Source organism: Octodon degus, unplaced genomic scaffold, assembly GCF_000260255.1.
Source record: "Octodon degus isolate 3935 unplaced genomic scaffold, OctDeg1.0 scaffold00028, whole genome shotgun sequence".
In the NCBI taxonomy this organism is placed as follows: Eukaryota; Metazoa; Chordata; class Mammalia; order Rodentia; family Octodontidae; genus Octodon; species Octodon degus.
This window is the reverse complement of record NW_004524604.1, coordinates 6,374,609-6,399,771: the sequence shown is the minus strand read 5'-3', so window position 1 is coordinate 6,399,771 and position 25,163 is coordinate 6,374,609.

Sequence of the window (25,163 nt, the reverse complement as noted above, 5' to 3'; positions counted from 1 at the left end):
ATGCACAAGGCCCTAGGCTTGACCCACAGTACTAAAAAAATGCTCCCAAAAAGCCTCTTTTCAGGACCAATATACAGAGCATCACATATCTGGGCAGAAATAAGGATAATCCAGGGCTGGTCCTATGCCATGGGTCTCCTCAGAGTTACATAACAGACTTTCAGCGGAGACAAGAGGGCAGCACGGGCCTCCAGGATCCTACTACAGCACTTAGGGCCTCTTATCCAGAGTGTAGATCTCTGCTGCCTCACAGTCCTCAACCACAACATGGAAATAACATTAAAGCTCACCTCCTTGAGGTTACTGTGAAGACTAATCAGACAAGGAGGTTAAGGGAACTTTTTTTCTTTTTTTAGGACAGGATCTACAGGGTCTCATTACGTAGATCAGACTCATAGTGATCCTCCTGCTTACAGCCTCCCACCACTCTCAGTCTCAATCACCATGTCAGTGCACCCTGGGGTCGGGGCCGGAGCAGCAGGCCCGGGGATTGAACTGAGCTATTTGTCTGGCCCAAGGGAACATTTTAAAATACTGCCTCCTCTTATTGTATTAGTTGCCCCTGACAATATAAATATGAAGTTATATATATATATATAGTTTTTGCATCAGAGAAACTGTGTGATATTCGAGCTGAGTGTGTGAGTGACAAAAGGGCACTTTGGGGCAGGAGTTCAGTGGGGCTGCTGCACACACAGGGGTGCGGAGAGCCTGCAGGGCCTCTGTACTTCCAGTGAATTTTGCTGTGGACCAAAAACTGTTCTTTTTTTGGAGTGGGAGAGAGCCAGCCTGTTTCTCTGCCCCCCACCAGTTGAACTACAAACTGCTTATACACTATAAAGCTGCTGACATACATCTCTCTCACTCTAAAGCCAGTTCAAGATCTCTGAGACATTAGTGCTGCCGAGATCACCCCCCATATGCATTGCCCCAGTCCTCTGCCCTCTCCCACAGCCTACTGAGACACCTGCCTGGCCCCAAAGAATGCCTCCTTCTATTTATTTATTTATTTATTTATTTATTTGTGTGTGGCCAGCTCAGCCCACCAGGGGGCTGGGCTGGCTGGCATGTGGTGCTGGGGGATTGAACCGCGGTCCCTGTGCTTTATTAAGCTTGTTCTAAGTAGGTGCTTTAGACCACTGAGCCATCTCACCAGCCCAAGAATGCCTCCTTCTGTCTGTGGTTGGCTCCTGTCAGCCAGCCGCTCTTCATGAAGACCCCAGGTGTGGACTCAAAAAATTAATTGACCTGGACTCAACCTCCCAGAGATTCAAAAACTTGTTGACCCTCTCTGGAAAGGCCCCCATGGCTGACCACACTGGTTTCCCAGCACAGAATATCACTACAATTCTGATTAATGACACCCAAGCTACCTGCTGAAAGGACCCAAAAACTCTGCTGCAATACCTGGCAAAAACTGGCTACAAGAAAGAAACTCTGCAAATTTCTTGGAGCTGCTGGCTTCTACAGGAACAGGATCCCTGAGTTCCCAAAGCAGGGCCTGTGCAGGTGCTTGGATCCAGTCTCCGAGGGCAACTGTGCCCCCTTTACCTCCACGCCACTAACTTTCTGATCAAAAAACTGATACACTTACCCTAGGCCAGGACCTAACTGTCCAGGTGCCCCGTGCTGTGCTGGACCTCACCCAGCAGCATGGACTCTCATGTAAAAACCCTCACCGGACTCTTGTGGTAACAAAACCACTCAGTCCTGCCATGCACCTGCTCATGGAGCAGGGCCCGCCAGACCGTGACTGCCTGACACTGGCTGATCAACCGTTCTTGAGTCAATCGTATTCAAAAATGAACCCCTGACAGATGCTGAGTACACCCTGTTTATGGAAGCAGACAGACAGTAGCTCTGCTAGGAATAGAGGCCGACAGGCTAGATACACAGTGGTCACCTTGGACAAAGCTACTTTGGCCAAAGTTCTCCTGATACTGCTTCCTGCAAACAATTCAGTCCGGAGGTCTAAGCCCCCTCCAGGGATCCGATTCACTGAAACATCAACCTCACCCAAAACAAATTTACCCAGTAATCCCGGATGATCCCTCTTAATCAGAGTCAGACCTACCCCCACTGTGTGTTCTGCAAACTCAAGCTGAAGCACTAGAAGCCATACCCCTGCAGCCAGCTCAGACTTCAGGGTCTGTGTCACTGGCCCTGACCTCCCTAGATATGGCCTACTCTTAGCCATTGGCAGTGACGATGGGCCTCCATTTGTAGCAGAGGTAACTCAAAAACTAGATTAAACAAAAACTACATATAACATATAGGCCACAAAACTCTAGAAAAGTAACAAACAAACAAATACATAAAACAAAACCAGCTTGTAACTAGCTCCATAAAAATATAGCTGAAAGATCAGCTATACCTGTAGACACCTCTGAACATACTCATAACCCAGGTGCATATTAACAGCTCCTAAAGTTTCAGAAATCCAGCATCAGATCCACTATTCAAGAGTCTTGCTCTTGAAGTTTTGGAGAATTTACCTGGACTGGGTAGCTCTGTGAAGCTCGCTCTGAAGAGACCACACACTCAAAGCCCTGCTCTGGTCACTCCAGACAGTGACCAGGCCCATGCCAGGCTGAAGCCTGAGGACACTGTTCACAGGGCAGTTTCTCCATTCCTCAATACATATTATTCCCCTTGATTCCTGTGCCTGTTCAGGCTGCTTACCCCAATCCTTGCTTCCATTTCAGCTTACATATGTATTTGATGTTATATTGTACTTTTGCTTTAGCTCTATGGATGATTGCCCCAAGAGAATACAAAATAATCAGTAAGGCCTTCCCTTATTCTACAGCTGACCAAGATTTGATGAGCATCCGTGACACAGTGGACACTCTCCTAGATCACCTTCGCTCTGTCACTCCCTCCTCAAAGTCAGCTTAGGGAGAAACCTTGTAATAAGGGAAACAAACCACAACCCCCTGGTGGGAAACTTTCAGTCTTAGGGACCTTGCAAAGGCCCCATCCTAGAACCCCTGACAGCCCTAAAGTTACTACCTCTGCCCGGTTCTTAGCTCAGAAGATGACAAGTAACATGCCTGAAAAAGGTTTGCCAGGAAAACTAAGAGGGGGAAAAATGTAGCAGAAAACAACTAACAATCTGTAGGCAGCTTGTTAGTTGTGCAGGAAGCAGCTCCTGTTACAAAGTTTCTGTTACTTCTGTCTCTTAGAAACAGCTGGTAACTATGATGTATACTGTAAGAATCAATCAAAGGTAGCCAAGTACTCTGTCTCTGTCCTTCCCCTTCCAACTCCGTAAAAATCTCTTGTTCCAGTTTGTGTCTAGGTGACCGCCCCCCCCCCATAGCCTCATGCAGTCACGGGGCAACTTCTAGAATTTGTAATTAATTCATGATGCAATGCAGAGATTGTGGGTGTGAGTGCTACCCCTGCCCTGGGGTGGGTAATCTGCATTAAAATGTAAGAAGGGTAGAGAGGCTGGCTAGAAGCGGCAGCTGCTGGCCCTCCCTTTGCTCTTTGCTCTTTCCTCCAACCAAGAACTGCTGCCCTCTGCCATGTGCCAGTCTGCCCTGGAGCCAGCTGAGTATGAACTGAAACCTCCACTAACTGTGAGCTAAATAAACCTTTCCTTCCTTCATTTTGGGTGTTGGATTTTTTGTCCCAGCAAGAAGAGAAGAGTAACTGAGACTCTTCCCTGTGCTTTTGGGGCCTGATATTTTGGTAATGATCCTCATCACTGCCAACTGACATAAAATAAACCCGCCTCCAAATGCAGGGCTAGAATAGCTGTGCTGGGTGTCTGAATTGCACACAGTGCCAACTTCTGCAGGGTCTCTGGTTGTCTTGATGATCTGAAGCTTTGTCACAATTAATCCAAACTATATGTATCCTCGGATCTTTAACCTGAAAGAATAAAGTTAAAACTGATTCTTCTCTGGAATTTTCCATGTCATGATTTCATGCTGCTGCGTTACTAACTTGAAACTGCACAATGTGAAGTCCCAGACTGAGGAGGACCTGGGCTGTGGCACAGGGTGCTTCTCACGGCCATGGCAAACTTGGGGTGGTGGCCTTGGGCAGGCACACAGCAGCCTCTGCACGCTTCTGTGTCTCCGCTCGAGAGTCTTGACTGTGAATGATCTGCTTGTGAGGTGGAGCATGAGGGTTTCTTGGCCAGTGTGCAAAGCCCTAGGACCATGATAGACACAGGCCAGGGGTCATTTTTGTTTTGTTTTGTTTTTTGTTGAGACAAGGGCTTGCTAGGTAGCTCAGCCTGGTATTGAATTCACAGCGACCCTCTTGCCTCAATCACCGGAGTGCTGGGATTGCAGGTGTCCCCACAGTGCCTGGCTCCCTGCTATTGCTCTGAGCTCTGCACACCCAGCAGTGCTTGGGATACTATTCCTTGGCAGAGTGAATGCATGACAGAGAATCAGCTCCTCTCCTTGCTCTTTTTGACTTGTGAATGGGCCCCAGGTACCCGGGGACTCTGCAGTGCCCTATGCTATCAGCACTTTTCCCATAGTAAGTGCTGTGGAAATGTAGGAGGTTAATAGAGCAGAGTGAAAGGAGCCCGACTCAGGAAAATTACACACATCACATATTCTAATCATTTTAATGGCAAATGCATCTGCTTTTGATCAGATTATCTTACATCATTTCATACAGAGACCTGAAGTTAATAGAGTAGCACATTAAAGATGATATAACTCAGTAGGAAATCAGGTTGTGTCAAGATTTAAACTGGATAGTTAAGATTAAAGCAAAGACCCTCTAGGAGGACCTCATATAGCCACCTGCTTTATTTAAATGAATAAGAAGATAACAGGATTGATGCTGATTTCCAGTTAAGTAGATCATGCCAGAAAGTCCTCAAACCCACTGCAAAGATGATGTAGGGGAAATGCTAGATGCCTAGTATGACAGTTGTGTCCCCTGAAATGGAAGAATGACTTATAAGGAACAGCAGTAGTTAAGAGCAGGGAAGTTTATTGGAGGAAAAGAACAGAGAATAAGAAGAGCTACCGAGAGACAAGAGGAGTCCCCAGCATGCTGTCAATGAGCCCACCTCTCAAAGGAAGTTTTATAGAGCAAAATCATGAGGCAGGAACACAGGCCAACCCATGTAAGATTGCAAGTATATTCACTTAGATAACACTGATCTGACAGCCACAAGGGCATATGGGTGACATCATTAAGGTTGGTCGATAATCTATAGTCTTAGTATTGTGCTTAGTCTGAGTGGTCTTGGTCTTAGTCTTAGTGTTAGGAGGTTTGAAGAGGATGGCCCACCCCAAGGGTGATACTGACAATCCCAGACCTCCATTCATCCCTTAGGGAAGTGTGTACACCCAGCCATTGTGACTTTAATCTTCAGAGGTGCCTCCAGCCCCAGTCCTGATGCGTTCTCATCTTCTGCCCTCACTGCCATGAGTGCCCAGCCCTGTCTGACTGCCCACTATATTTCTACTTGTATTAGCTGTCGATAACAAAACCAGATAGCCAGGAGCCACCCAGGCTGAAAGGACAACTCTACCTTAGTCCCTTCAAGTGGGGATCACAACAATAAATACTGTGACATTCATATTATTTTGTTAAGTGAAATTCTGTATCATTCGTAATTTTTCTGTTTTAATACTCTTTTGTACTCTCTTTAAAAATCAAAAAAGAAAAAGTTAGTAGCACAAAATACCACGAACCTGGGGAGCCTGTAGAACAGAAATTGTTCCTCACAGTTCTAGAAATTACAAGTCCAAGACCAATGTAGAGGGCTGGGAACGTCGCCCAGAGGCATAAGTGCTTGTCTGGCAAGTGCAAGGCCCTGAGTTCGATACATAGTACAAAAAAAAAAAAAAAACCCAACATAGAGCCATGTATGCCTGAGACACAGCCTTCTTGCTGAGTGGTACAGGGGAAGGAGAAGGGGTGTCTCTGAGACTCTCATCTGTGAATACTGATCCTGTTCCTGAGGGTCCCCCACACATGCTCTGTGCCCCCTTCCCCCCACACCTTCACCTTGAGGGGGAGGATTTTAATATATAAACTTGGTCGGGGGGGGAGGGGAGGGTTCACATTCAGACCACAGCAAACACAAGTGTCGCTTTGTGTGGGAAGCCATTAACTGGTATCCATTTTATAATAGTGTCAGCCATTTTCTTAAGTTTCTATTCCCCTACTGAGTTAAGTTTATGGTCCTTCTCACCTTGCCCATTCCCCGTGAATCACGTGCTATGCCCTAGGGGTTGCACCTTCCCCCATTGCCTAGATACCTGCTGACCCCCTAGAGCCGAGACTTCCTCAATCCTACACCCCCTATATATACACCCAGCACCTCCCCTGAATAAACGGGACTTGATCAGAATCCTGTCTTGTCCCCATTCTTTGTGTCTCCTGTCCCTTCTCATCCCCACTCCCCCTCTAGGGTCCTCATTGACTAACCCGCGGGTCGGGACAGCTTTGTTCAGTGTTGGCCACACGTCATGCTTCGTGCTCTGGAGCCATGTGGGAACCCCATCTCCTATGGCCTGGAATACTCAGAGATCACAGCTTCTGGGGGTCTCTGGGTAGGCTCCCCAGGACGTGATCCAGAGACAACGCTCTGTACCGTTTCCCGTTTTGTGCCACAGCCTTACTAGCTTGGATGGGTCTGAATTGACAAGGTGGAAAAAGCTGACCTGAACTCATAGTCTGGTTGAATTGTCCAGTAAAATATAAAATACCACATTAAATTTCAATTTCAAGTAGGCAGCACATAATTTTTAACATGAATATACTCCAAATACTATATAGAGCATTCTTGTACTAAAAAAAAAAAAAAAAAAAAAAATGTATGGCTTACTTGAAATTCAAATTCCATTGGCTATACTGGGTTCTATTTTATTGCCTTTTGGCTTGGTTTTGCAAGCACGTTAAGGCTTAATCACTGCTTTCCATGATTCCTAGGTTTGGGGAGTAGGGAGCACTGATAAGGGGCAAGAAATGAAATGCAGAACATATTTAATGTTTTATAAGAGAAGAATCAGAGAAGGAAAAAGGAAAATAGTATCTACACGATTAACCTATTTACCATAAGGCAGCCAGTTGCTTTCTCCTTGCAGTTAAATCTGTTCCCCTGAGACTACTGGGCCTCTCAGAAACTTGGCTTTCTCTGTTTTAGTTAAAGTGGGCGCAGGGCAGAGACAGCAGCAGAACCCACGAGTCATCTGCAAGGAGTGGCAGCAGCGCTCCTCCACCTGGCAGCGGACCATGGGATCTCCACGCACGAAAAGGGAAGTCGGCTGTCAGAGGCAGCTGCCCTGCTGTGGCAGGACTGCTGTGCACAGCAGCTCAGGCTCAGAATTGTAACATAAGGAAGCAGTAGAGGCCACCAGATTTGTGTAAAGGCACCATGGTGGGAATTTACTCTGCCTGGGTTCAGGCAGGGAGCATAAGGCCATCTGACAAGTGTGCCCCTTTTATAGGGATGGAGGAAAAGACAGGTGACATTAGGTGGAGAGATCCTGTTGAACATCTGTGGTTAAAGTTCTCTGGCAATCTCGCATCTCGGTGGGGAGTGTCTTTCAAGGCGCCGATGGTAAATTTGGGGGTGTCTCCGGGACCTGCAAACTTCCATGTCCTACCTTGTCTCTTTTCCTGTGCTTGTTGATGATGGATGATGACCAGTGCTGAGCTGAGCTCCCTGCAGACAGCAGTGTTTTTACTGGCAAGTAGGTTGGGGGCTGGGAGAGTCAGGTCTGGTTGGAGACTTAAAGGAGTCAACCCAGGTGCGCAAGGGTGGGTGGTGTCCATCACTGGAAGACAGCCAGCCCCAGTAGAGAAGGAGGTCTGCCACCACGATGACACGGGTGGCCAGGAGGACATTATATTATGTGAAGTAGGCTGGGAGCAGCCAAATACTGCATGATCTCACTTCAGTAGAGACCCCAAATCGCTGAGCTCAGAGAGAGAACACAGAGGGGTTACCAGGACCTCTGTGGGTGGGCCTTGGAGAGGTGTGACCACCGCATCAGCATTTCAGTTAGACTGGAGGAGTGTGTGCAAGGTGTCTGTGGTATTCAAAAAAAATAAATAAATAAAAAGATGATGGCTTTCAAAGTACACCAGCCCCACATAGCTCCCACATTGTACAGCGGCTCTACTTGGCTGGTGTGTCCTCCTCTCAAAACATGGTGCCTGGAGCAGACTCCCCACAGCCCTCCACTGCCCATTCCCCTCAGGCCAGGGGCAGAGCAGGGCGACTCCATGCTTGTGTTGGCAATCACAGTCATTCTGTAGTTGCCCAGATCCAACCTTGGAGTCAAGACTGTGGAGTTAACTGAGGCTACCCTGAGAAAACAGTTCCCCTCACCTCTCCTGAGCTCACCTGGTGGCCCAGGCTGTGCCAGGCAAATCCAACTTCCCAAGGGGTAATGTAAATCCATGGCTCACACCACATCACTGCCTGCACTGGCTCCACACCCTGAAAACCAACACCCTCCACCACTCTCCTCCATCTCTCCCAGGGAAGCCCTGCTTTTCAGTCCACCAGGTCCTCAGTGTCTTCCTTATCTTGTCTGTCACATCCCTCATCTATGCAAAATAAGAAGAAAGAGTTCTGTCACCTTTACCCTTTGGTTGTTGTTTTTTGTCTTTTTGAGACAGTTTCATGACATAGCCTAGGCTGGCCTCAGACACAGTCCTCCTGCCTCAGCCTCCTGTGTGCTGAAATCACAGGCATGAGCCATTGCACCCAGCCTACTAGTTCACCCTTTAAATCAGGAAGGAGCTGAAGCTTTCCCACTACCTCCTCAGTGACTGCCAGGACACAAGCAGTGGTTATTTCCAACTGGTTCTCTGCCCCACACCTGAAGGACCCTTCAACAGGAGAAATTGCATTGGTTCTCATCTCTCAACTCCAGCAGCAGTCTAGGGATTTAGCTCAGCAGCATAGCACCCACCTGGCAAATGCAAGATCATGAGTTCAATTCCCAGTTACCCCCTACGCCCCCAAAAAGTTGGGTATGCTGGCACATGCCTGTAATCCCAGAATTTAGGAGGCTGAAGTAGGAGGATCATTGTAAGTTCAAGGCCATCCTGGGCTACAAAGTGAGTTCAAGGTTAACCTGAACTACATAATGAGACCCTGTCTCAAAAAGACAGAAATAAAAAATAAAGGTCTAGTAGCTTCTTAGGTCTGGGTGCCTGTCTCACTGAGAGCTTAGATCTGTCACTGAGTTGCAAGACAGACAGCCAGGAGACACGCCCTTCTGCTCCACCGGATGCCCACCCAAATTCTTCCTTGCCCAGTTCTGGCCATACTGACCCCAAGGCTGTGTTTAGCAAGCTCCTGCCCCAGGACTTTTGCATTTGCTTTGTTGGAGGCCTGGACTGTTCCTTACCTGAATTATTTGTATAACTCAATCCTTCTCGCCCTTCAAGCTGGGACTAAATTATGCCTGGGAAGTGAGGCCTTTGACCACTCTGCATAAAATCAGACTCCCTTGCCCTCCCCTTACCTCCCCTTCACAATCTTACTATCCTCCTCCAGGAAACTCACACCCTTACATCCTATATCTGTCTTTCCCCTCCCTAATTTCTAGGACCAAATGCTTCAAGAGACAGGGAAGGGATTTTGTCTATTATTGGGCATGGAACAGAAACTAAGAGCTTGAATGAATAAAAACTGCTGGGTCTGTGTCAGGAAGCTCACTTATTCAAGCATGTTGCATATAAACAACATTCTTCAGGCAGAAAATGTAAAAGAAATGAATTTATTAATAATCGTGGGAGGTAGTAGGGGTGTAACTCATTGGGGGAGCTCATTGGCTTAAGACATGCCTAAGCCCTGACTCCTCCCTGCCACCACAAAAGAAACAAGATGAAGGACTTTAAGACACATGGCCGTGCACTGAGCATTTGGGTCTCGTCCAAATCCACATGTTGAAAGCCTGATCACAGCAGGTTGGTAACAGGTGGAGCTTTGGGGAACTGGGTCATGAGGGTGGAACTGTCCTGACCAGCTCTGTGTGTCTGAGGAGAGACCTGAGGTTTGGATGTGGCTCAGGGCCAGAGCCCTGGCTCACAAGCAGAGGCCCTGGGTTCAAGCTGCAGCATCAGAGCAGGACAGAGGCAGCAGAGAGCCCCCAGCCAACTCTGCATGCCATCTGGGGGGAGGGGAGGCAGCGCCAGACGATGCCATGTGCAAACCCAAAGCACGTCTGCAGCTACCAGGTCTGCCTCATGTGGCTCTCAGACCAAGCTGCAGGCAGGACCGTGAGCATACCCAGTCCATGGCATGCTGTGACAGCAGCTGGACGTGAGCCAGCTTCAGGATGGGGCCTGCGAGCAGAGCAGGAGGTGGGGAGGTCTGAGAACCACAGACCCTGCAGTCATAGGGCCTGAGGGCAGCACAGTGGGTGCTGCAGTCAGACAAGGAAAAGTCCACACTGCTGTGAGACACACAGAAGGCACCTCTGGGCTCTGCGTCTGTCTCCACCCACCTCAGCCCAGGGTTCTGCAGTCACAACCTCCTGCAGAAGCACAAGACACTGTCACCACCTCCTGAAGGGACAGTTCACAGCATCTACCAGAACACTGGCTGTGCATATTCTTCGGCTCTACCGCTCCACGCCTAGGCCTCTGCAGGCCTTCGTGTGACTGAGAGATATACAAAGGTACGTAAAGACAGGCAGGCTATTTACTGCAGTATTAGTCTAGTGACTACAAAGTTGGGGAAATTCTCTAAATGGCCACTGGTAGGGGAATGGCTAAATAAATCATGTTATGCTGATACCCTATACATAGCATGATTTAAAAGAATGAGAAATATGTTTACAAACAAACACAATGTGCTCCAAATCATAATATTGAAAAAAGAAGCAGGTTACAGAACATGACTAAGAGCCCATCGTTGCCTGGATCAACATAGCAGAGCCAGGATGCCATGTGTTATGCAGGAGGCCATTTTTCTTTTCCTCTTTGTTTGTGGCAGGATCTTACTGTATGGTTCAGGCTTGTCTTGAACTCACTTTGTAGCCTAGTCTGACCTTGAACTCAAGGCAGTCCTCCTGCCCTCAGTCTCCCAAGCACTGGGATTACAAGCACACACCCTCTTCCCCAACATCTTTCCTTCCCTTTCCCTTTCTCTTTTCCATTTCCTTTCTCTTGTCCTTGTCCTTTTTCCTTTTTTTCCTCTTCTTCTCTGTCTCTCTTCCAGACCTGAACTCTGGGCCTTCACATTAACCTACATCCCCAGCCCTTTTCTATGTTTTATTTTGGGGCAGGGTCTCACTGAATCTCTAAATTGCCCAGGCTGGTTCAAATTTATGCTCCTCCTGCCTCAGCCTCCCAGAGTGCTCGGGATTACGAGTTTGCACCACCACACTGAGCAAGGTAGGAGGGTCTTGGGTTCAAGGTTAGCCTGGAACTCATAGCAAGACTCAGCTTCCAGGTAATAATGACAAACTTATATAATAATAATTATATAACAGGATAGAAAACTATCTGAAAGGAAGTCTGACACAAAGTTAACAACATTGGTTATTTCTGTGGAAGTACTATGCTTTCAGAGGACAGATGTGCATTTTATATTACTATACACTCTAGTAACTGTTCATCTTTTATCTTCAAGTGTGTTCTCATGCATCATGTGTGTGCGCACACACGTGTGTGTGTTCTATAATGTGCCTAGCACTGTGCTCTGACATTGCAGATCAGAATATGTAGGTCACGCCTGTCTTTCTTTGTAATATAAACAGATGGATATCTACTGAATGAAAACAGGTAGTGTTATTATTTCAACACAAGTACAATTTCCAAACAGGCAAAATCATAAATCTCATATAAATATAAGACGAACACATGTGACGGATCTAGTTTAACACATCAGGATATGGAAGAACTAAAGAAACATTGAAGTTGGTTGGAAGGGACCTTAACTTACAATGCTTTACACTGTCAGCCAGCCACTGGGGTATGTGCCTGTAATCCTAGCTAGTCGTGAAGCTGGGGCAGGAGGATCACAAGTTAGAGGCCAGCTTGGACAAGGTAGAGAAACCCTGTCTCAAAATAAAAAATAAAGAACTGGGGTGGGGCTCTGTGGTACAGCAAAGCACTGGTTTTAAGCCCCAGGCCCCCACCCTGAAATACTGCATTCTCTCCCTGACTAAGCTAACTTGCAGTGTCATGGACAGGGACCACATGCATGATTATTAGTCTTCCAGAAAAAAGATTTTATTCCTAGTGTTGAAAACTGGTCTCAGTCAGGCCAAGTTGTGGCCCCAAGAGTGGGTCAAGAAAATGCAGTGCGTTTACACAACAGAATAGAATATTACTCTGGCACAAGAAGGAATGACAGCCTGTCCCCACAGCACCTTGGATGAACCGGAGGTCATTAGAAGTAAGATAAATGCAAGAATGTGCCAATCAAAAATGTTTAAACAGGGAAGTCACACAGTAGTAAAAAAACAAAACAAAAACAGAAAGAAAGAAAAATCGGAGTGATGGCAGTGCTTGTCCATTGGGATTGTTCCGAGCCTTCAATAAGAGGTTGCTGGTCAATATTGTTGTAACAGAAGATTTTCTGATATTTTTTCTCTGAGCAAATAGATCTATATTTTCAATTTCAGGATTTTTTTCTTGATATTTTGTGCTTACAAAACTGACATTTTTCAAAAATATATAGTTTTTGAGACAGGATCTTACTATGTAGTACAAACTGGACTTCAACTCACTAAGCAAAAATTAGATATTACTGTTTTTATTTTTATTAACATAAATGGAATTTATTCCCTAAAGACAAGAGTGTAGTATTTGCAGTCCACATCAAATTTTGACCAAGCTGATTTTGTTATCAAAAGTAAGAAAGCTCAGCTGGATGTGGTGATGTATGCCAGCTGCTCAGGATGCTAAGGCAGGAGGACGACAAGGTCAAGGCTAGTTTAAACAGATTAGAAAGAGTCTCTCAAAAAGACAAAAAGAGCAGGAAGGGTTGGAGATGTAGAAAGCCCATGAACCCTCAAATCAGTCTCCAGCAACACACACACACACACACACACACACACACACACACACACACAGAAAAAGAAAACAACAGGAAGCAATAAAAAGGAAGAGATAGAGGGGGAAAGGAGGAAGGAAGGAAGGACGGACGGACGGACGGAAGGAAGGAAGGAAGGAAGGAAGGAAGGAAGGAAGGAAGGAAGGAAGGAAGGAAGGAAGGAAGGAAGAAGGGAAGGGAAGGGAAGGGAAGGGAAGGGAAGGGAAGGGAAGGAGGGAGGGAGGGAGAAGAAAAGCCAAAATTCAACAAAACAGCAGCTGTTGCTATATTAGACACTTCTTAGGCATCTTGGATTCCTCCCCTTCTCACTCAGTATGTGTCCTGTTATTCAATCCTCCAGGTTGTGTGACAACAGTGTCCCCTTCCTGCCTCCCATTCTTAACTCCTCCCACTTAAGTGCAGAAAAGGTACCTGATACTAAATGATGAATGAAGGTATAAACCATTCTTGTTACAGGAACAGATGAGATCAACTTTTTTTTTTCGGTACCAGGGATTGAATTCAGGACCCTGCACTTGCTGGGCAAGTGTTTATTCTACTGAGCTATCTCCCTGGCCCGAGATCAACTTGATCACCATAATAATTTGGGTTGTTAATTTAAGGAGTAAATCAGCGAAATCTTTACAAATATAACAAAAAAATAACTTTTAGTAGGACAAATGTGAGGCTGAGGAGACAGCTTGGCAGTCTACACACCTGTCTGGCAAGTGCAAGGACCCGCATTCAATCCCCAGTACTGCATGCTGTGCTGGTCCTGGAACTGGACAAGGTAGCACACTCCTGTAATCCCAGCACTCAGGACACTGATGCAGGATTATTGTTGGGATTTCGAGACTAGCCTAGGCTACAAAGTGAGCTCAAGGCCAGCTCGAACTGCAGAATGAGACCTGTCTCAAAAACAAAACAAAACACAGAGAGAAAACATCACAGTGGCTAGGAAAGAGACAGGATGTACCCCCAAGATCCCCAGCAGCCTAACTTCTTTCACCTTTCATGCTTCTATCAGCCTGCAATAGTGCTGAAATTGTAATGCAAGGACTTCTATGGACATTGACAACGCGAGTGGCAGCAGTGGCCCAGAAAAATATGCCCAAAGTTCTCTCGTCACCATCAGCGAGCACCAGCTTCTATTTCTGCATCTAAGAATCTTGACTCTTACCCTTGGACTTCAGCAACTTGCCAAGAAGAGATAATTCATAAGATTTGAAGCAACTCAATGATCTGGCCTTTCTGAGAACAGTTACCACTCTGCTCCACTTGCAAATCCAGTCATATTCAATAGCAAGATACTTGAGTCATTCTATTGTCTTTGTGTATATTTAAAAATGTAAGGGGCTGGGGAGATAGCTCAGTAGAACGAGCACCTGCCTGGGAAGCACAAAATCCTGAGTTCAACCTCCAGTACTGAAAAAAACAAAACAAAACAAAAATTAATAAAAATCCATTGCTGCTTAAAATGCACACCTTCTATACAATGTGAAAATAAAGGCACAGCCAAGCACTAGATCCTTTTGAAGTGAAATTTATCATTATGGAAGGAATCTGCTGTCTACTTAGAAAGGAATTAAGTCACAAGTTATACTTCGCCTAAAGCTATTTGAATTCAGGAAAGAAGTTAGAAATACAAGGAATTTCTTGATCATCATGCTAGGTACCTGGGTCATAATTGATTCCAGTTCATAGTGATAAATGCCCATTTAGTCACAAGTTCATTTGATTTCTTTGTACTTGTTTGCAAGCCCCATCCCATTTCTTAATTTCTACCCACCTCATCAAAACAGTATTACCATAGACCCCTTTTCCTTTTGAGAAAGAGCCTCACTATGCAATGTAGCCTGGTCTTGAGCTCACTTATGAAGTCCAGATTGGCTGTGATTCTCCTGCCTCAGCCTCTTGAGTGTAGGGATTATAGACAGGCATCACTACACCTGGCTCAACATACAGCCTTTTTCATCTTCAAAGTCTTCTGGATATTTCAAGATGTTTGGAGTCAAATAGTGTTCTCCTTGAGAAAAAATACTTTCAGTATAATAGGCAATAATTAATAGGTAACACTTGTGGGGGCTAGGGATTTAGCTCAGTGATGTAGTTTCTGCCTGGAAAGCAAGAGGTCTTGAATTCAATTTTTTTTTCCACTCAGGATGCCAGGGCAGGTCTGGTTTGGCTTGAGGATAAGAGGATTGGACCATAGCATCCTGAGCCTGACTACTTTGTTTCAGCAGGCACTTAAACACCTGAGCTAATGAGCAGGTCCCCCTTGAATTCAATTTTCTGTACCCCCCCCAAAAAATATAGGTAACACTTGTGTAACGGTATATAAAAAATACACCATTCTCAGGATTTTACATCTATTAACCAATTTAATCTTTATAAGGGGGCCAGGAAGATGGCTCAGTGGAACAAGTGTTTGCCTGGCAAGTGCAAGATCCTGAGTTCAATCCCTGTTACCACAAAAATAGATAGATACATAGATAGATGGATAGATAGATAGATAGATAGATAGATAGATAGATAGATAGGCAGGCACACAGACAGACAGACAGACAGACAGACAGACAGACAGACAGACAGACAGACAGATAATCTTCATAAGATGCTAGGAGGAAAACACTTTTACCCTGAGCAACTCATTCAGGGAACACCCCCCCTTCCTCAGGAGCTATTTATAGTTCCCATTCCTCTGTCTTAATACATATTCCTACTTGAAAAAATTAAGAAGGAAACAGTACTCTGTTACCCTTATCATCATTGTACTCGACAAGGTCATACACAATACCCCCGGAAGTGTTTAGCTGTTTGAACAAGGCCAGTAGGTGGAAGGGCTGGGATTTGAATTCAGGCTGTTTCCAGAACTCATGTGCTTGTCCTCACCAACTTGGAAGTTATTTGTTTCTAGCCAGGTGTGGTGGTACGTGCCACATCTGTAATCCCAGCACTTGGGAGAGCAAGACAAGAGGTCACTGCAAATTTAAGGCCAGCCTGGGCTATATAGTAAGTGTAAGGCCCACTCAAAATACATGAACCCCATAGTGAGATCCTGTCTCAAAGATTGAAAAGGTTATGTGTTTCTAGTACTATATATCTGCAGTACCAGACCAGAGAAATCTGAAGTATAAAAACTTAGGTTCCAATCCCAAATTTCTCTATAAACCTTTACATCATTCTGCCTCTTAGATTTATTTTTTCTTATAAAGTGGGAATAAAAATATCTCCAGTGCCTATCTTACTGGCTGAGTCAAACACATTTTATAATGTATGTGAATGTGCTTTGTAAAGTGCTGTGTGAAAAGTTATTTCTTAAACCTTGAATGGCCATGTCAATTAAGATACAGCTTTCATGTGTATAATGGAGAAATAGGCATGGTGGGGCACACCTGGATTTCCAGCACTGGGGAGACTAAGTCAGGCAGATCACTGTGAGTTTGAGGCCAGCCTGGGCTACCTAAGGAACCCAGGCCAGCCTGGACTACAGAGCAAGACTCTGTCGAAAAACAACAACAAAAATCAAAGGAGGAAAACATTGCGTACAATAATTAAAATTAGTTCAAAGCTAGAAAATGACAGACCTATGGTTTGAGCCCAAAGTGGTTAATATATAAATTTCTAACTATGTCACCACTCAATCTCCTGATACATTCTCACTACCATACTTGCTAGTACACCATGGTTTTCCCATGTAGGTTCATTAAAAATAAGAAGGCAAACACTTAACTTGCCAGGCCAGATCTCCCGTACAATGTTCATCAGGTAGACTGAGATCAGAAATTCTATCTCCAGTTTAGAAACAAAGCCAATGAAGCCCACAGAGAAAAACAAGTTAAGCACAAAGCTGTATGGTGGGCATCCAGGCAACAGGGAACACTGCTGCATGAAGAGGGTCTCTCATGCCCCTGGCAAGTGGAGGATATTCCATCGAGGTGCCTTAGAGCCTCCGGTATAGCAAGCAGCTCAAATTCCCACACAAGGGGAAAAGTTTATCGGTCAGGTAACCCTTGGTGAAGGCGAGGAGCGATAATAGGTTTCTCTATTCCTTTGGGTGAAAGAGAAGGTTAGAAACCTTGAGCTGAAACAGAAGCCATGCAAACAACAGAGCTAGCTCCCTCTCCTAACACTGGAGCAGGTGCCTTGCGAAGAGATACAGATGACTTCAAGACCACTGACATGGAAGATCTTTATGTCGGCCAAGAAATACACATTGCTGACAGTCTCCTGTATGCTTGGGGTTCACCAGTAGGTTAAATCCTACTCAAACTAACATCGAGTTCTGTGAAACCATTACATGCCAGGGTTTGCCTCATGGAACACGAGTGCAATATATTTGAAGAACCTAAAATTTTCTGAATGAGGAAAAGTAAAAGGAAAAGAGGGAAAAAAAAAAAAAACCCAACATGATGACAACCAGAAAACAAGGTTTAGTAAGGCCTGTTGTGGTGAAATACATCATAATGTATCTTAAATGAAATGTCTGAAGCATTACTAGAATCCATTGTAAGATCAGTCTTTGTCATATAAAGTGAAAAATGAAGAAAAGTGAATACCTGTGTAAACCTAATGTAGACCTTTTTTACTTATAAAGAACACTACTTTCCATGTCACATACACCTTTGCCACCTGATCAGTGCTTTCTCACTCTACCAAGTTCCATGGCTCTGACAGCGTGGCTGGTACCATGACAAGAGCTACCCCATGCCTCCGGCTCCCAGGCCCAGTCTCATTGCTCAGCTAGTGATACAAACTATGACAAAGAGGCCAGAGATGCTCATTGCAGCTGGGACCCGGGAAACTCCAGAGCTGACAGAAGGGTGAGCTGAACCAGAAGTAGTTGCTAGTCATCCCTGGTCCCGTGTCCCCTGTCTTGAGGACTCCATCCCTTCCATCAGATGCTACTATCTTCCCTTGTCCCTTGTGCCTCTCTTCTCACTGTGCTTTTCAGCCTGCACAGCAAAGCAGATGAAGTAGAAGGTGCTAAGAGGACTGGGGAATGGAGACAGTGGAAGGTGTTGAGGGACTTTGCTATGGTGGGTATTCTTGCTATGATATTCTAGTCAGCAAAGTTAGGTAGAAATAGTCCAGGCAGCCAGACAGGCTCAGCCCTCAAAGCAAGCAATGAAGAAGGTTAGAACACATCACAACTGTGGGTGGGGGTGAATGTGTTGAAGGCCAGACCTTCAACAGGCCAGGCAACACAAAGATGAAGTGACCACATCAACTTCCCCAAGGAAAAATAATGATTGATGCTCTAAACAGGCATCAATCACTGGAGTGTGGGCCAAGACCTTGACTTATCCTTTCCAGGGAAATGGTCTTGTTCTTGATCTGCTTCCCCACTAGAACTAGTAGCCATTCTTGTAATTTTCTTGTTTAATTATAGTTTTTTCCCACCTCATACCCACCTCAGGATTTTGCTGCATAAATCTTCATTTGAGGCTTCCTTTGAGGCTGGGCTATACCTGTGATACTAGCACAATGGCAGGAGGATAGCTGGAAATTCAAGAACAGCTTGGGCTACAAAGTAAGATCAAAATGTAAATGTGAGCCACAGGAAAACCCGACACATCTGGCCCCTAAGACATCCATGATGTTTGAGCCTGAGGCTACTTTTCCTTACCTTTTGGGCCCTGAGGTTCAGATTTCCAAGACAACCTGAATCAAAACCTCATCCACTATGACTGAGCCTGAGGTGTCCCCTACTGCCCTTCATGTCTTGAGGTAGGGTTTCTAGGCCAGCCATAATCAAAGCCTCTACCAGATGATTTCCATCTTTGGCTAATTTTGTTCAAACCTCTTAAGCACAGTATCCCCTACAGAAGTAAATGACAAATATGAGACTACCTATGTTCATTTGTCCTTTTCTCTCAGTGACCTAAAACAGATCAGACAAAATCTAATAAAGAATTCAGACCACTCTAATAAATGTGTTGAGGTCTTTAGTGGACTTACTCATATCTGTAAGCTAAATTGGAAGGATGTAAAGGATGTGATTTACTCTTAAACCAAGTATTGACTTCTAATGAGAGATAAGCAGCATTGTAAGCTCCTACTACATTTGTAGAATGTAATTTTAGAAGGTCAGAAGATGGACAGCTAGAGGAACTAGTTGGTTCCTATGAGAGCCCAAGAAGTCCCTATATAAGACTCCTGCTAGCCTACCAACCATATGGGAGATTGAAGTAAGACACATTTTCAGACATGTATTCTTGAAATTCTAAGAAGGATGAGGACTAAGACCATCTATTATTTTAAATTGTCAGCTATTCATCAAGAGAAGGGTGAGAACCTCTCCACCTTCTTAGACTGTTTATGAGAGGCATTGATTCTTGAAGCTCCAAGCAAAGTTTGACAAGTAAACTCAGCTGCTACCCCTGCAGAAATCTTGGCCACCTCAAGAAGGACTGTAATGAAAGGCCTTCTGCACCATAGCTGATTATAAAAGTGACCACTGAAAGTTGGAGTGCGCTCTGAGGCAGAGGCCCCAGAGCTTAGACCCATTTTATCAGCTGGTCCACTAAGACTGAAGGGCCTAGAATACTCTCTACCTTTTCCCTCTGGTCAGACTGTCATCTCCATGGAGAAACCCCAGGTAATCATGACTACAGAGGGAAAAGAAACCATCCTATTCCTTGACATTGGTGTGTATTTCTCAGTCCTTCTTTTAGTCCCTGACTTTCCTTCCAACTTTTACACCTCAGTGAAAGGAGTCACTGGAGAGGAGGTAACTCACTATTTCCACAACCCTTAGGCTATAACTGGGAGTGTATTTTTTTTCCACACCCCTTTTTAATTTTCCCTGAAAGCCCTGTTCCCCTCCTGTGGAAGATATCTGGCTTGAACACATTAACACACAATTCCAGGTAGGGTACACTGCCTCTCCCTCATGAGGACAGAAATGTCTTGCAGTATAGGCAACTAAGATATCAGGTTAATATTATCCCTTGGTTATTGTGGTCTGACCAGGTTGGCAATCTCCTAAATGAGTGGATGGCAAAGGCTAAATAAGAGACAAATGGAATGATTTCAGGGCTCCAGGAGGATCAAAACTCTCTTAACAGAATTTGAGATTCTCTGAGGGCTAAAACCAAAATCTTCTCTGGATGGCCTGTATTTATTTAGTTATCAGAATAAGGGAGGGGAATTCTCAGGAAGGGTGGGAATTGCTCAGAGACTTTTCCAAGTAAGGTATTATGTTAATTCAGGACAGCTATGTTAACTCCAGGAGGTATCCTCCCAGGGTGAGATAACCTGAGGCCACAGTCTTTATCTAGTTGAGCCTGGAGCCAGGTGTCCTTAGTTATGACCTTGTATTACCTTTTGAGGCCTCAGGGTTTCACCTGACCTTACAGGCCTCAGTTGGGACCAGTGACGCACAGAGTTTCTCTTACTAGAGTCCACAGCCCATCTCCAGTCAATGAGTCTAGGTCTTGGACAGGTTCACAAGGAAACAAGGAAAGCCAGCTGGTTAATTTAAGCAGCTCAGAGCTGCTTCATAGTGGTCTCCATCATAAAGGAAGAATAGGAAGGGCAGTAAGAGCTGCCCTGGTACAAATATATCTCAAAGATCCTGCCATTTTTCCTTCCCAGACACAATACCCTCTGAGGCCTGAAGTTAAGAGAGGATTATTGCCTATAATTGATCTTTTAAGGGCCCATGGTTTGCTTAGAGTCCATAATAACCAGTGCAACACTCCAATCTTAGGAGTTCAAAAACCAGTGGAGCACAGAGGTTAGCAAGGGACCTCAGATTTGTAAATGAGGCAACAGTGCCAATCTCCCTGGTAGTTCCTAACCCATACATTCCCTTTCTCTGATCCCAAAGATGCCCATTGGCTTTCAATTACTAGATTTTAATGACTCCTTTACATGCAGATTCCCTGTTTGGTTGTTATTGTTTTTGTTGTCATTTTTTTCTTTTCTCTCTCTCTCTCTCTTTTTTTTTTTTTTTTTTTTTTTTTTTTTTTTGCCTTTGAAAAATCCTTCAGCCAACCTGATAGCTCAGCAGACTAAAGCACCTGCTTAGGCAGAGCACAGGGGCCGAGGTTCAATCCCTGGCTTGCCGTGTCAGCCCCGTCCCCAGGGCACACTGACATAGTGACTGAAACTGGGTGTGGGAGTCTGTGCCTGTAATGCCAGCACTTGGAGGCTGAAAACAGGAGGATCACTACGAGTCCAATCTGTGTAGTGAGACCCTGTACTAAATAAAATCAAAAATAAAAAATCCCCATGACCAGGCTTCTCAGCCAACATGGCCTGTGTTTCTTCAGAGGTTCAGAGACCGTCTTCATCTTTGTGGACAAGTGCTTTCTTTCCCATGATTTGGAATGTTTTGAATTTTCACAGTCCTTCAACATGGAGATGTTGTATGCCCCTCAGAAGAGCTCTCCAGACTAGGTATATAGCTCAGCAGCACAGTGCCTGCTGGGCAAGCACAAGCTCCTGAGTTCAATTCCCAGTACCCAAAACTAAAAATAAAAAAAGAGCCCTCCAACCAAGGCACTCTGGGTCTCCTGAATTTTTTTAGCAGGCAGAGGATGTAAGATCTCTAGGTCTAAGGAATAATTTTGCAGCCTTGAGGTAAAATTTTTAGACCTTATCATGTCTAAGGGAAACCAAAGGCTAAGGAAGACAGAATTAAATCAATCCTTTCCTTCCTACAGCCCAAGTCTTCAAAACAGCTAAGGGGTTTCCTAGGAATTACACATTTTATCACTTTTAGCTAGCAAGGTGTGGTGAGATTGTTTGATCCCCTCTATCATCTTAGCTTAGGCAAAAATCTCGCTGAATATATACCTTACAATGTGGCAGGACCTCTTTCTTCCAGAGAAAGCCTATGACTATCGGACAACTGATTTCTTTCTTTCTTTTATAACGTATTTGGTACAGGGTCTCACTACACAGCTTGGATTCGTAGTGAACCTCCTGTTTTCAGCCTCCACAGCACTGGGATTACAGGCATGTCCCACCATGCCCGGTCTTGGTGGCCAGTTCAGTGTGACCAGGGGCATGATGATGTCTGGTTTCTTAAATAGCAGGCTCTACTTCTAGAAGAATCAACCATTCAAATAAACCCTGCCACCTTTTTACCAGATAAGGAGGAAACTGAGACTGAACAACATGACTGCAAACAGGCACGTAGCTAGAGAAGACTTGTTGGGCACATCTCCTCCTGGCCCTGATTTGAACCTCTTCTGTTATCGCAATTCCTTTACGGAAGAAGAGGACAAGAAAGGCAGGGTATGCAGTAGTGACTCTGCACAAGACTCCTGAAAAGTTCTCACTTGTCCCTAGAGCTAATCCTCAGCTCTGACCAGCACTTTACAACCCAGTGGAGGATGAAGTCAATATTGATTTATTTATTTATTTATTCTCATTAATTTTATTGAGAAACAAATATCAAGGAGACAGTTTCGAAGCAGGTGAGTAGGACAGTTACAGTAATTAATACGTTGCATATTGTTGTCTTCATACTAGTTATTCATAGTACAAGAGGCAGACATAATATCCTGTCCAACCACTATTAGTACATGTTTTTTTTTTGTTTTTGTTTTTTTTTTTTGTTTTGTTTGTTTTTGGCAGAACCAGAGGTTGAACTCGGGCCCTTATGCTTTCCAGGAAAGTGCTTATTCTACTGAGCTATCTCCCCGACCCCAACACTATTAGCACAAACCTTTCCTCTCATTGAGTTAAGAGAAAGTAGCTGTATATCTATCCTAACTATTTTGTCTATACAGACACAAAATGGTCCTTCATTTATATCCCCTTTTTTGTTTAGTTTTGTCAGAGATGGGTATTCCATTGCCATTTAAATACCGTAGGTGAGTGAATTCAGCAAAATAATCCAATATAGTCCAGTAGTCCATAATAGTAGTGGGTTATCCATAGGACGGGCACTGTCAGAAGTTGTTGACTTGAGCCTTGTACAGCTCAGCATATTAATATGGCTTTACTTTTTATACCTCATTTTTATACTTTTCTGCTGGATGGTTAAGACCAAGATAAAGCAAGACCTATATAACAAGAGATATAACTTTTGTATCTGCCAAGGTCAGTCAAATCACCTCAGGATTTACCCTCAAATCCTGTACCACAGTTTGTAGATCCCTTGTTAGTGTCAGCCATGTAGATGAGTCAAGCCATTGCTTGACCAATTTGCTCTCTATGAAAGCCTGAGAGTATCTCTCTCCATGTGACTCTCCTGAGGCACACTCTACATTGTTGATCACCTTCCTCTGTGGCCCCATAATCTCCTTGAACAGTAAATTTGGGATACCACTGAGTTACAGGATGTTATAGTACAGGTTCTCTTGTGTGCTGAGTCCTCACTGCAAAGTCAGTATTTATACTGAAGATGATTATACGTGGTCAACCCTTGCTATAGGACTTCTTGCTAGACAGTCCCTGCATGTTGGGAACAGAGAAATCACTCATATTTTCATTTACCTAATTCTGCTAAATACAGGGATGGACATCACTCAAAGCAGTATATATACATGGTAATGTTACAGGTCAAAGACTGGTTTGCAGCAGACTGGTTTAATCACCCTACAAGTAGATTCAAAGCCCCCAAAGGAAGGGCCAGCCAAATAGCTCAGCAGATTAAAGTGCCTGCAAGCAGGTGCAGGAGCCAGGGGTTCAGTCCCCACATCTGCTGTGTTGGCCCTGTGCTGGCCTTGCCCTCAGGGCATGCTGAGCCAGCAATTGAGACTAGGTGTGGTGGCATGCGCCTATAATCCCAGCTCTTGGGAGGCTGAAAACAGGTGGGTAACTATGAGTCCGATCTAGTAGTGAGACCCTGAACACCCTGTAGACCCTTCCCTAAACTACAAAACAAAACAAAAGCCCCCAATGGAACCCTGGACAGATAGAGATGCCCACTGGGACTTGCATGGGTTACAATGCAGATGTGTCAAAATTATCCACACACAGGCCAATAAGATAGTTCAGTGGACTAAGCACCTGCATAAGCAAATATAGGGGCTGGGGTTTGATCCCTAGCACCACATGCTATGACAGCCCCACCCCTGGGTGTGCTGAGCCAGCCACTGAGACCAGGCGTGGTGGTGCATGCCTGTAATCCCAGAGCTGGAGAGGCCGAAAACAGGATGACCAATATGAGTCCCAGCTGCCTAGTGAGACCTTGTACCAAATGCATGAAAACAAAGAAATTATAAACACACCTATAAATTTATGCCATCTGACATTGATGGTCTAGAAGTATGTTTCACTGGTCTGATCACTTGGCTTCTATCTTTATCCCTTACCTAGGATTAGATGACTCCATCTAACACAATAAGGCCTTAACTAACCATACTCAATGGGCTTTAAATGACACCTCAACTGGTTGCTCTCTCCGGAGTGAAGAAGTAAAATGAATGAGAATAGCCATTCTCCAAAACCAAATGGCATTAGACATTCTAACAGCACTACGGGGGGGGGGGGGGGGTACTTGTACTATAGTGAAAACTAAATGCTGTGTATGGATTGCAGATCCTCATGCTAATAGCTTGATGGCTGCTGAAGACATTAAACAATAGGTTAAGAGCAAAGGCCTGGCAAGTGAGTGAGACAACTGAGGGCCTTGGGATCCTGAATAGACCCAGAGCGCAGGCCCAGCGACAGAAAGAAGTGGAGCACAGCAGCCAGATCCAAACAACACCCACCTGGAGGAATCTGAACTTCATAGATCTGGACATGGGGCTAAGGTAGTAACTCTAAGCTCTATAGCAAAGGTCAGAAGACAGTAGTATACAAAATGAAAAAGAGAAGGGACAAAATGAAGTCTCAAGCCCCGAGTCCACCCAGTACAAATGCACAAGACACTAGCACTGAGGAAACTGGAAATTACACGCCAGATACCTCTGAAATAAAAGCCTTGATAGTAAAGAATCAACTGCAGAAAGGTATAGAAGAAATCAGATCAGAAATAATTTCGGAACTAAAAAATGTAGTGACAACTATAATCAAAGAAGTACTAAGCGCTTCTAAAGAATACACTGATAAAAAAATAGAAGAAAATATAAAAATAATTGGAAAGATTCTCACCCTGACTAACTATATATTCTGATACCTGGGAACTAAGCTACTGCACTGCAGATGGTAATTTGTAACAGTTGCTTCATGATGGGAGTGCCTGTCATTGTGGTATTCTGAATATGGG